The 14,061-nt window shown below is 38.3% G+C and overlaps 1 long non-coding RNA gene across 1 annotated transcript; it reads left to right on the top strand.

Moving 5' to 3' along the window:
* The first annotated feature begins 2,028 nt into the window (after positions 1-2,028).
* LOC121402161 lies at positions 2,029-13,799 on the top strand. The gene is made up of 4 exons (XR_005966634.1): positions 2,029-2,319; positions 5,205-5,369; positions 12,716-12,802; positions 12,885-13,799. It is a non-coding gene; the product is annotated as an uncharacterized LOC121402161 (long non-coding RNA).
* The last annotated feature ends 262 nt before the right edge of the window (positions 13,800-14,061 follow it).

Consider the following 14,061-nt stretch of genomic DNA (forward strand, 5'->3'; position numbering starts at 1 on the left):
AGTATTAATAACTCAAAAGCCCTCCGAATATCCCAAACACTGCAGCCTTTACAATTGAGTTTATAAACTAACTACAAGGAAGTTAAAAGAAAGTGACAATATCGGTTCTACATTTTTCTTCCTGTGAGTGGATTTGCTTATCGCAATGACTCCTTTACAGAGTCCATCCATCATGGTATAGGCCGAAGTTGTGAATGAGAAGTGCTTTCATCAGCATTTATTCTTGGCTTCTCTAATGAATGTTCCTGAGGCCGATGATTTCAACCACTTCCCACTAAGTAATGTCTGGTTTCCTCTACACTTCAGGCAGTAGTTGTAGTTTCTCTTCGAAACAAATGAGCGATACACTAACTGATGTTGCTCATGTAGGAAACCTGTAGTGAATTACAAATTTTAATAGTATTTTGGAGACATTCTGAATCTCTATTCATTCTGTTGATCATCTTTACCGCATTAGCATTGCATTTTCTATTAACAGAAATGGTATACAGTAAGGTACATATTGCCTTTTATGGAAATGTATGCTATTTTCGTGCAATAATTTAATGTATAATTGTTTCGTTAAAGAAAGGGTCTCTTGCTTCTTGGACATGTATTGCTTTGCAAAGTTACTGCACTTCTGAGTTTTTTAGGTTGCAGTACTGACCCTCAGCAGACTGATCACCTTTCAATAAGACAGCAATGGAACAGCACCATGAATTATGTTTTTTTGCTGCAGATAAGTGAGGTAATAAGACACAAGGTGTGGGCAAGATCAGAAATAAGTAGGTGAGAGATGTAGCACATGGCAGGGCCAGAACTAGGGGTAGCTGGGGGGCACCAGGCATGTACCTGGTCTGTCGCCTACCCTATGTCCGGTCCACTCTCTCCCCAACTATGTGTGCTCTTTGCTTGTCTTTTTGCGTCAATTTGCACGTGCGCACGCGAGAGTGCCAACTCACGCATGTGCGCGCTCGGCCGGCACCGAGATCGGCCAGGTTGCCTAGGGCGGCTGGCCGGCCTGGCTCTGGCACATGGTATTGCATTAGGTAGCTAAACAGAATAAGGATAGGCTTCTCTAAATAAGTGCCTTTTAAGAAATCTTTTGAAAGCAGAAAGGTTGGGAGAAAGTCGGACAGACTGTGGGAGAGAATTCGAGAGAAGGGGTGCAGCCCTTGCAAAGTCTTAAATGGGAGCATGTGAGGAGGTAATGAGAGAAGAGTTGAGTAGCAGGTCAGTAGAGGAGCATAGTAAATGGTTGGGTGAGTATATCGAGATGAGTTCAGAGATGTAGAGAGGGGCAGAGTTATGAAGTGCTTTGAATGTCAGGGTCATTATTTTGATTTTATTCTGAAAGGTAGCAGAGGCCAGTGCAGGGATTAAATGTTTACGTTTTATATGTAGTAGTCTTTATTACATATCTAATGTAGGTATTTTTATGAAGACATTTTTAAAAAAACAAAAAAACTGGAAAGAAATTGATTTTCTTTAACTTTGCTACTTAATTTAAAATAACAAAAAGAAATTGAGCTCATCAAAAGCAACCCTACATTAAGTTCTTTTTAAAATGCATATTACATCGATTATCTTTTTTTCCCCCCCAAGACACTATTGACAGGTGAGTTGTCATATAAAGCTGGTCAGACACTAGGAGGAAAAACAAGATAGCAGTGTTTGATCTAGTGCATTAAATAAGTGTTTAGTTAGGTGTATTCAGTAACTCCCTTACACCACATGAATAGGTAAGAGTCCACTCCCTTCTACCACTTAAAATGTGCTATAACTTCTTACAGGCTGTTGTGGCTTGCGCTACAGAAAATATAATTGCATTATATATCAACACTCAAAATGTAGAAATCCAACGTTTAGCGAACGGGTCTGTCAACTCTATTTTAGTATAAGCTTTGTATGTTTTACATAATTTGTAAGTAAAGAAGAAAAAAGTTATTTAAAATCAAATAATTTTTTCTGAGCTGGTTAAATTGTTAAATGCATGTCCTCTTTAAAATGAGTATATTCTGAAAAGTACTTTATTAGCTGTCATTTATAAATATTTTTGGATAATGTAAAAATCAAAACAGCCCTAAATGAGGAACAATGATCAGCCATTATTACTAGAGAAAAATGTAGAACAGTCTCCTTTCTGGGAATCATAATCACACTTTCTGTTTGGTATTTTCCAGGAATATCTATAAATGTACTTGAAGGGCAGAGTGTGTTCTCAAAAGTGTTTCTCACAGCAAAAACTGGCATTGACCCGAAACAGAAGCAGTTCCTAATGCTTAGCTCTCAGCAACAGCACATGATGTTTCCTTTAAAGTCAAAAGAGCAAATAACTATGTGAGTTTCTTTCCATCTTTTTGTTGAATCCATCAGTTGAGAAACGAAAGCGCTAAGCAATCTTTCTCTTTCCTGAACTTGCCTTTATCTTTTTAAAATGATAGTAATGGTTGTTCAGTAGGGTTCTTCTTGCCATCCAAATTTCTTCATACAGTCCCCCTCATACACTGTTGCCAGTGGTGTAGCAATACAAGTTAGAGTGGTTTCCTAGTTTACATCCTGGGATCTGGCAAGTACAGCATCAAGTGGTTTGTGTAACACTCCATTTACCGTGCCACAGTGACAAGGGTGAGAATGGCATGTAATTGTGGACTGTCTCCATTTGATCTTGTAATGCAAACCTCTGGCACCATCTTCAGCTATTTTTTCAATAGGTACAGTAAATAAAATCATCATGGCAAACAAAAACTGTCTAGAGTCACGTGTCAAATCAACACAATTTATTACAGTTTCAATAAGCCATGGTCAGTTTTGTGTTTGCATAAGGAAGATTAATAAAAGTTTAATGATGCAGCATTTCTGTCATGCTTTATGGCTGAAACTGTAGCTTGCTTTGTAACAGAACATTCATACAGTCTACTTACTTATATAATCCCTCTATACAAATAATCAAAAACTCTGTATTATTCCCAAATTATGTACTACCATCTGAATAACATAACAGGATAATTATGTTTGCAACATCGTAGCTATATCCTTAGAAGTATGTCACTATATATATAGTTACATCGTTAGATTGGGTTGAAAAAAGCCAAAAGTCTTCCATACATACACACATTGACACTGATCCCTCCATACGCTCACATAAATGATATATACCAATATCTATACTAACTATAGATTTTAGTATCACAATAGCCTTGGTTATTATGCTTGTCCAAGAAATCGTCCAAGCCCCTATTAAAAGTATTAACAGAATCAGCCATCACAACAACATCTGGTAGGGCATTCCACAACCTCACTGTCATCACTGTGAAGAACCCCCTACGTTGCTTCAAATGAAAGTTCTTTTCTTCTAGTTTGAAGGGGTGGCCTCTGGTACGGTGATCCTCTTTATGGGTAAAAAGGTCCCCTGCTATTTGTCTATAATGTACTCTAATGTACTTGCAAAGTGTAATCATGACCCTCTCAAGCATCTTTTTTTTTTCCAGAGAAAATAACCCCAACTTTGTCTAAAGTCTTCCATCCCTCTAACCAGTTTAGTTGCAAGTCTCTGCACTCTCTCCATCTCATTTATATCCCTCTTAAGGACTGGAGTCCAAAACTGCACCACATACTCCAGGTGAGGCCTTACCAGGGACCTATAAAGAGGCATAATTATGTTTAAGACAGAACTTTATTTGTTTTAGTGGCCACAGAATGACACTGCCTGGAATTAGACAACTTGTTATCTACAAAAAAACCCTAGATGTTTCTCAGTTAAGGAAACTCCCAACACACAGCCATTTAGTGTATAACTTGCATTTATATTATTTTTGCCAATTACATAATCTTGCATTTATCAACATTGAGCCTCATTTTCCAGTTTGCTGCCCAGTTTTCCAATTTAGTCAAATCAGTCAAAGTGGCAGCATCCTGCATGGAACCTGTAGTTCTGCACAATTTAGTATCATCTGCAAAAATAGAAACAGTACTTTCAATGCCCACCTCCAGGTCATTGATAAACAAGTTGAAAAGCAAAGAACCAAGTACAGAGCCCAATGGTACTCCACTAACAACACTGGTCCAATTAGAAAATGTTCCATTTACCACCACTCTTTGTAGTCTATCTTTTAGCCAGTTCTCTATCCAGGTACAAATACTATGTTCCAGGCCAACATTCCTTAATTTAACCAGTAACCTTCTGTGTGGCACTGTATCAAATGCTTAAGCAAAATCTAAGTAGATCATATCCACTGGCATCGCAGAATTGAGGTCCCTGCTCACCTTCTCATAAAAGGAAATGTAATTAGTCTGGCAAGATCTATTATGCATAAAACTATGCTAGCACAAACTTATAGTATTATGATTTGCACTGGAGTCCAATATCTTATCCCTTAATACCCGTTTGAAAAGCTTTCCTACCTGATGTCAGACTAACCGGCCTATAGTTTTGAGGCTGAGAACAGTTTCCCCTTTTGAATAGCAGCACCACATTAGCAATAAGCCAGTCTCTCGGCACAGTGCCAGACCTCAATGAATCCTGAAAAATTAAGTAAAGAGGTTTGGCAATCACAGAGCTAAGCTCGCTAAGTACCCTGGGATGAATACTATCCGGTCCCGGGCCTTTGTTTATCTTAACATGTTCTAGTCTATTTTGAATTTCCTCATGCGTGAACCATGCATCATTAGTTGTATTTCTAGAATTGGGACTATTAAGAATGAAACCTTCACTAACTTAATTTGTCTAATAGGATCTTGAACGAGCTAAAATAAAATAACAATAAGACGTAACTTTTCATTCATAATTAACCAAATAGAAAAAGTTAAAAGCATTATTGTATGAATTGTATATAGAAATAGAAACAATGGATATGGTTTATAGACTGGTGAGAAAAGGAATAGGAAAAGATTCACTCTAACTAATAAGTTGGGGTTCATTGGAATTAGTGGTTAGAACAGGGTTAGGAGTGTGTTTTGAGCAGGATAGGGAAATAGCCTCTGTATATGGTTATATATTGTATATATAGTAGTATATACAGTAGCTAATGGTGAACCATCTGTCTAGTCATATTCATACTGTTGTTTTAAAAGTGTTTTTCTGTAAGTACTTAATTTTGCTTTTTTAGGTCATTTTTAGGACCCATTTTCTTCATACAGTATATTCATGTGATATCAGTTTTTATGCTTACGCTCTGTACAGTTATTCAAGGTTAATCTGAAACATTTTATACTTTGTCATGTAGGTAATTATAAAATGCAAGCGAACAGGATATGGAGAGCAGCCAGAAGAATCACAAGTACCGGCTGGAATGGGAATGAAACCTCTACAGCCAAAAACATGTGACCGAACATGAGATTTCTGAACCTGAGCAAAGTTCTCACATGCCTTCAAAATACACAACAGCAAGGTAAGGAGGCGATCGAATGATTGTAATCCCTGTGTTATTTAAGGTGAGAGCACTGCTCATCTTCCATTATGAAGGACACATTTACTTATTCAAGACTGTTTGAAGTAGAGGTGGTGGGAAATTATTTGCTAAAATTACTTCAAGCCTATTAGGTGTGGTATAAAAGCTTTGATGCTGTAGTTGACTCATGTGTCAACAGGTTAAAAATGTATTTATAAAAAGAGTTATTTTGCAAGGTACTAAAGTTCAATAGAACAGAAACGTACCCCTTTTTGTTAATCAAACTATTCTATAACAATTCTATAACAATGTTGTTTTAAATTATTTTATTTTATTCTCTGTTCTCCCATGCCCACACACTGTGCTCTGGTCTTCTGCTAGTTAATTACATATACATGCACAATTCTCTAATGAGCAGTCTGTTTGCTGCTTGGCTTCTTTTGTAAAGGTTCTGAAGTGGCAACGGAGCAATGTCTCAGCAATGTTACAGTATTGTAGACAAGGGTAAAAAAGACACGTCTATCAAGGTCAGTTGCCTCTGTAGGTGACTCCAAAACAGCAATCAAACCAGTCCCTAGATCAGCTTCAGTAACCTTCAGCACATACAGTTACTGTAGAACCTTAGTCCAGTTAAAGAATGTACTTTTGACAACTACTGATTTTTCTTATGTAACATCAGATATAGTGGCCCTATTAAATGAAGTACATGTGGATAGATGCCATGAATATTCATCTTAACATTAATGTTAAATTTTCCTATATACTTAAGAACAATGTCCTATATCAGCCACTGACAACGACTTGCTAAGCTTTTCTCTAATGGACCCACACACTCAGTCTGGATCATTTTACTGTTGATGTATTTACATTTTTGGCAATTGGTGTTTGCATGTGACTTGCATGATTCACTTATTTTCTGCTCTCAAGTCCTACCCACTCAGAAGCCATGTTCCAACATCTTGCACTGATGAGATCTAGTAAGATTGAAACAGGCTGTCTGTTATAATTCCTGCCCTGAAGTTAAATCAGTGTAGGGAATTTCTGAATAGAAAAATTAAAGTAAGTAAATTAAAAAGTAAGTAGGGAATTTACAATAAGGCTAAAATTAGAAAGGAGACTTTACCAAAGGTTTTTTTTTTGTAACTTATTTTTTATTGGCATTTCTCGATATATAACGCATTGCTATAAACATCGCTTTACTCATAGCATTTGTTACATTTTAGCGCAGAGAGAAATTGTAAACTGAGAGTTTTTGTACTTTACAGTCAAATTGTGCCAACAGCATGGATTTCTATTTGAGAACAAACCGACAAACAAATCAAACTGTGCATTTAAGTGCAAGTGGGTCCCACAGTGTAGCTAAGGATGACAGATCTTGGCGTGGGCAATTCAAAGTCCATCTTAGGTTAAGTTCCTTGGGATGAAGAGGCCAGGCCCGTAGCTCTGAAACGGACCAAACATTAAGATAATGCTCCATCTCATTTTGTATCAAGGCAATACCCGACTCAAACGTTCTATTGCTTTTTAATCTGTTAATTATTTTGGTTTTAGTGGGAAGTGATGAATTTTTCCAATTGGATGCTATGGCCAGGCGGGTGGCTGTTAGAACCTGATTAAACAGGGTTTTGCGTAGTTTGGGTATCAGCTTACCTAGGAGGAGAATAGTAGGATTCAGTGGCACTGGATGAGATATCAATTGGCTTAAAGGAGAAGGAAAGGTTCAAACTAAGTAAGCCTTATCAGAAAGGTCTATCTAAAAATACCAGTAAACCCCCAAAGTAATGCTGCTCTGAGTCCCCTGTCAAAAGAAACACAGCATTTCTTTCCTTCTATTGTGTACACATGGGCTTCTGTATCAGACTTCCTGCCTTCATCTTAAACCTCATTGCCCTGGGCAAGAGCATGCTCAGTTTGCTCCTCTCCCCCCACCCCTCCCTTCTCTACTGTAATCTGAGCCAAGAGCAGGGAGAGACTCAGGCAGGAAGTGATGTCACACCACATTAATACTGCAGCTCCTATTCTAAACAAACAGAGAGTTTCTAGAGCTTTTTACTCAGGTATGGTAAAACATTCTACAGAATAAATATAGCATTCTAGCTTGCACTATTGCAGCTAATCTATTGGCAATAAAATGCCTCCTTAGCTTTCCTTCTCCTTTAAGAGATTTGCCACCTCCCCCCAGAGCGGTTGTTTTTTCAGGCAGTCCCAGAAGATATGTGGCAGTGTGCCCCCGGCTCCACAGTTCCTCCAACAAGAGGGGGAATGATTTAGAAATAATTTGTGCAATCTGTCTGGGGTATAGTACAAACAAGTTAAAATTTTGTAGATATGCTCTCTTTACCAAAGGTTTTAATGAACTGAAATAAAAACTGCAGCAACCTGCTTCTGCCTTCATTGGATGGTCATAATATAAGAGACATAATATTATTTTTGATTTTGTACAGAGCCAACCCCCCCACCCACTAATTTAACTATCATATCTTTTTGACTCCAAACTAAAACTTGTTATGAGCTTTATACCATACATATGCATGTTCAGCTTATTGAACCCCCTTTATTATATCCTTTTTGGGCAGCGAATTCTACAACCTGTAGTAAAGTATTTCTGCCTCTGCAGAAATACTTTACATTTTAAACAGTGTAAAACAAATCCTTCCTTAATACTTTCTTACTGTTTATAGACCATGCTGGCCAAGTTTGCCGGGTCATAACTCCCAAAGGCTGGCATCAACTTCTATCAGACTAGTTACAAACAATGGCTATCTGAATCCTGTTTTGCATAGATTCAAGTACTTTTAAAAACCTAAACCCAACTCTGAAAGCTGTATGCTATTGGCTGAGCCCAGTAACATTTTTTGCTCTAGATTTGTAACAAGATGCTGGATTTTATTATACTATTCTGAAGAATTGCCTTTTAAGGAAAAATACATGCAAGTGAGGATTTATAGTGGCCAGCATCTTGTGATAAAACCACCGGAACTGGAAAATCTGTTTTACTTTAAGGCTTGTGGAATGTGTTATAGAGAATGGGATGTTATCTCTCTATTTCCACGGAACTCTACTTAAAGTACAGAATTCAGGATTTAGAGTTCATCTTCTTTTTCTTGACTGCTGTGAGCCACAGCGCTTTTATTATTTGGGGAACAGAAGATTTTTGCTGCTTCTCAGTTCAGAACCCTGTCCATGTGCTGTACTAAAACTACTTTAAAATGTATTAGGGTGTTGTAATGAAAAGTATAAAGGTGGCCATAGACACACAGATCCTATCGTACGAATCGAGGATTTGTACGATTTTCGGATAGTGTGTGGTGTGTGCCGACAATTTCGTCCGGCGGAGATCGGTCGTTTGGTCGATCGGTCAGGTTTGATTTTGAGCCGACCGATCTCGCCGGAGCCCATGGCACATCGTAATCGGATCGTTCGGCCATACAGCCGAACAATAAGATTACCCCCGATATAGCCATGCTCGTTAATGGCATATCGGGGAAAGATCCGCTCATTTGGCGATGTTGCCAAATGAGCGGATCTTTGCATCTATGGCCACCTTTAGGTTTTCACTTGTCTAATATCCCATATCAAATATTCTGCAGGTGGCATTTACTGGCTGCAAATATTCCAACATTTTAAAGTCTATGTGGAACTGCAGAAGGGACAGTTGATAATTATATGTCAAGTTGCATACAGGAAAGAATATACTATCATAAACAGTTACATTGTCAGGAGCTTAGTACTGCATTCTATTCATGGAATCATTTGTGAGGCTTTTATTTTTTTGTTTTTGGGGGGGGTGATATTTGCCTATATTATACAGGTAAATGCAAAATATAGGCCTTCTCTATGCAGCTCCATGAGGCAATGCAGCTCCACGAGGTAATAATAGTAGGTCATGCAACGTTTGAGGCATAGGTTCCATTGTGTATTTGCTGTATGACAGTGTTTCTAAATAAAAGTCAGCTTTATTTGGTAGGATAACTTTAGATAAGGGCCTAATAACCTTTGATCTACTAATACTCATAAAGCATGAATCTCTTGCTCTTTTGCATGGAAATAGCCAGTGAGCCAAATCTGTATACTAAAAAGTGGTGCTCAATGGGGAAATCACTGGAGAGTATCTGCTACAACTGCTACAGATTGCTTATTATATGCTGCCTTTATAGAAAAAAAGTTATACCTCGAACAACTGTGATCAGGGCCGCTCCGGCCATGAGGCAAGGTGAGAATCTTGCCTCAGGCGGCACGGAGCGGCCAGTTACCAGGGGCGGCAAAAAGCCGCCTCTGGTAACTTTAAGAGCCGAATTTCCGTTTTTTAAAACGGAAATTCAGCTCTTCTAGCGCAGCGAGCGCAATAGCGCTCACTGCACTAGCGATGCGGCCCCTCCTCCACCCGCTCCGACACTGGTAGTTAGAAGAGCGGAGCAGGAGGAGGGGCGGCATTGGGGCTGCTGCCTCAGGCGGCAGCAGCCCCTGAAACGTGCCTGACTGTGATACACTGTTTTACGCAAATATAAGTTTTCTGGATACTGTTATCCAGCATGCTCAGGACCTGGAGTTTTCCGAATAACTGATCTTTCTGTAATTTCATGCCTTAAGTCTACTGGAAAATCTTGTAAACATTAAATAAATCCAATAGGCTGCTTTTGCTTCCAATAAGGATTAATTATATCATAAAGATTTCCAAGAATGAGGAGAGCACTCATAAATAGCAATTTATGCTGTGATTGTGTATATTCAGGCTTAATTATATCATAGTTTGGATCAAGTACAAGGTACTGCTTTATTATTACAGAGAAAAGGGAAAATATTTAAAAAAAATTGGATTATGTGGATAAAATGGAGTCTATGGGAGACGGCCCTTCCGAGCTTTCTGATTAACCGGTTCCCAGATAATGTATGCCATACCTGTACAGCCTGCCAGTTGCTTCAGTTGCTGTACTCATTCACACTTATGGGTTTTAAGGTCAAATTTCTGCCCATATGCACAGTAACAATGTGTTAAGGCACATTCAGTATTGTGTGGTCATTGGGGTTTCTCCACCCACAGGAAAAAGCCTGTAGAGGATCTGCCAGCCCATATCTGTTCCTTCATTAAAATGGCAAGGGCAGTGGCATCGGCTGAGGTTAACACTGGATGCCTTGGTGCAAAAATATATATTTTTTTATTATCATTCACCTTTTCGTCAGGCAGTCAAAATGAAGGTTCATGGAAAGTGGTGCAGACAATGTGATGGTCTCTGGGTTTTAGGGCAGGGCTGCTGGATAGAAAGTGCATGTGCCGTGGACCCTTCATATTAGGTGGCCTGTTGGGGGGGGGGATGTGGAGAAAAGTACTAAGCATGTATTTTAAAGATACTCTTAGTACATTTATTTGGGATGCAGCTGTCCTGCTGTTTTTGAATGGCAAAGCTCAAAGTCCCACTGAAGCTGTTATTAAACAACAGTTAGATAGCTGTAACTAATTTCATTATGTATTTATGTAATCCCTCCTTAGACTTGGATGGTAGGTTTCCTGCATTGCTAAGACCTTCCCCTAACTCATGTACTTTGTCTTTGTCTGAACAATTAATTCTGTCCCAAATGCCAATGAACATAAAATAGCAATTATTCAGTGCATAATTCACAATAAGTCTAAAGAGTCAACATTCCTCCCTAGAGGTGCAACCCTGCATTTTGGTAATCTAGGCTAATAGAGGGTAAATATTCCATCAGAACTGCCAATTTAAAATTAGAATCTGTATAGCTCACAGAAAGAAGGAAAATTATGGTGGGTCCTTCCCCTTTCCGCAGAGGCACTGATTTCATAACTTGTACCAAACTTGAACCAAAGTTCCAAGGCCTCGTTTATAAAGTTGCTTGTGCTTTAAGTAGTAGAAATTGGCATAATGTGTTGTCTAGATGCTAAAATCATAATGGCAACCATTATAAATGAGAAGGAAATAATGGATGCAAAGAAGCCTGATCTTAACACCTGTCAAGCCAAGTGATCCATTAGTGTTTTGTGTCTGTGTGGAAATTATATTGCACTAACTGAATAGCATAAAAAGTAAGGTACTAGGTGTGCCTGATGAAGTGCCCAGCTATGGGGCATGAAACGCGTTAGAATTGTACACCCTCCACTGTAATCCTTTTTATGTGCGAATAAAAGATGAATTTTGATGATAATTGTGCCGGATTCCTGATGTTCTTGGTCAACGCTTGACAGCGGTCTGTGGTTTTGGTCTGGATACTAGGTGTGCCTGCATGATGCCCAAATTGAAAGTCCATGCACTTTGTGCATAACTTGCACCTAGCTGGAGGAGCAACATATTTTAGTGCAAGCAAGATGCTTTTAAAATCAATACACTGTAGCAGAAACAGTACACCAGTATTTGCACTTTGCGGTTAGCAAATTAGATCTGCTATCTTTTTAACAGAAAGGGATTGGATCTTATAACACAGCAAAATGCAGCTTAGTGTACTAACTCTAATTCGCCCTTTTGCAGTGGGCAGTGTAGCTCTGCTATCTCAGATGGAAGATTGGCCTGAATCGGTTGATGCAAATTCTCTTCTTCAATATTGAAACATTAAAAAGGAATTCCTTTAGTTTAGTCTGAGCTAAATGCAGGCTGTTATGATTTATTAGCACAAAATGTTTGAGTTTTAAGATTCTGTTGAACAGAGGTTTTTAGGGACCCACATTAAATGAGGGGAGGCATGACCACATTTAAAGACATTGAACCCAGTCCGCTAATTCCCTCCTCAAAGCACTAGAGTTTCCCAAGCCTTTCTGCAATTAACAGACATCAAGCTTCCGTTGCAAAGCTTGGAGGAATATTAAAAACTAAGATCTTGGCTGAAAATACCTTTAAGATAAAAAACCTACACTACAAAGTCACTATTATATACCATCACAAGTACAAGCCACCCAAGAGCAACAACAGCTGCAAGTCAAGATTATTTACATCTGCACCCAAACAACTTCTTTTCTACTTTCTGGTGACATCATTTGCTGTGACAGGGTTACTAGAAACAAGTCATGAGATCAAACAGCCCTTACTGGTTCCAGACAAAAGTGGCACAGCAAACACCCCAAAATTGTCATACTTGTTTGTCTTGGCTGCATGTGATTGTGTTCATTGGTGGAAACCCTTGCTTTGTTATTCAGTTTTAACAGATGTGATACTTTAGGGGGGGAAAAAAAGAAATCTGCTCTGAAAGGAATGTTCTCTTTCCTTCCAGCAGTTCATGTGACTATTATATCATAATCAACTGATGTGGAACCACCGGTTTTCTTTTTTTTTTTTTTTTCCTATTATTCTGATTTTTCTGCAGAGTTTGCATTTTCACTTAATGAACATTTCCTTGCACAGAGCTCGCATCAGCAAATGGTATAGAAGAGTCCTGGATCCTCGGTTGTGTGACGTGGAAAATCAGTCAAAATAGTCACTGAGCTTCAGGTCCATAAAAACACCTTTTATTCATTCTGCAAATTGGAAACAATATGTTGTCACTGAAAATCTTTATTGCCTTGTTTTTCAGAACAGAGAACCCAGCTGATGCCTGGAGTAACCATTTTTGATTCATAATGCCATGTTTTTCCAAGTATCATGTTGATTGTTACCCTTGAACCTCAGCACCTACAACACATCTTGCACATTTTTTTAAACCAAGTACAATGTTGTTGGGCAGTACAAACAGCTGTTTCCTGAGCAGACTGAACCTTCTGCAACCAACTCGGGACAAAAGATATTCACACAGTTTGCAGCCTGCCAGGCACCAGATTGATGGCATCTGCCCTGCCCCCCCTTCATGATGGACACACCTATGCCAAATTCTGTTCAATTCCAAACAAAAAAAGAGCAAATAGTTTTTATACCAGGTCTAAAGGTTAATTTAGCAGTAGAATTGAAAACTTTTTTTAAAGCAACAGTTTTTGAAATCTGAAGGTCTATCTAGATGCTAGGTTCAACCAGAACCAGAAAGTGGACTGGTTTTCAAACTACTTTTTATTATAGTCATTTGTTCATCTTTTTACTTTGCTGTCTCCATTTCCAGTCTGTTACATAAACCATTCAGTAAACTTTAACAACAAGATCACTGTTTGAGAGAAAACTAGTCAAGAAAAAAAAAATTAACAACCATTTCCCTACTTATTTGGTTTATAAACTATCTTTGCCATATAACAGCCAACATGAGCTCTAGATAATCTTCATTTAAGCTCTAATAATAATTATACTGTTATGATCTTACTGTTAAAATGATTTTACTGTTAAATAATCCTTTTTACTTGGGTTCTTATTTGTTAACCCAAGGCTTTTCTGATTAAATGAAGTCTAACCACTTCCATCTGCTTCTTCTCTTGGGCATTTTATCGGCTGAATTTGTATCCTTCATCGAAACCATTATACAGTACAGTCAGCATTTAAAAAAGTAAGAAAATAAGCAAAATTATTTTATTCTTGGCTTTCCTGCCACGTAGTTAATTTTCACTAACAAAAAAGTTACTGTATGCAAAATGAATGTGTGTGGCTTGCTAGAAAATAACTTAAAAGGCAGAAAGTTCTGCTACAAGTACAAGCCATGCAGTTAGTCCTAATTTATACTATAATTGATGAAAGAGGGTGTTTTCAAATCATCAGAACAATGGTGCTGCAGTAATAATCTGTTCAGATAGCTGTAGTATTTGCCCCATTATATATATAACAGAATACTTGAG

This window comes from Xenopus laevis, chromosome 3S, assembly GCF_017654675.1.
Source record: "Xenopus laevis strain J_2021 chromosome 3S, Xenopus_laevis_v10.1, whole genome shotgun sequence".
NCBI lineage: Eukaryota > Metazoa > Chordata > Amphibia > Anura > Pipidae > Xenopus > Xenopus laevis.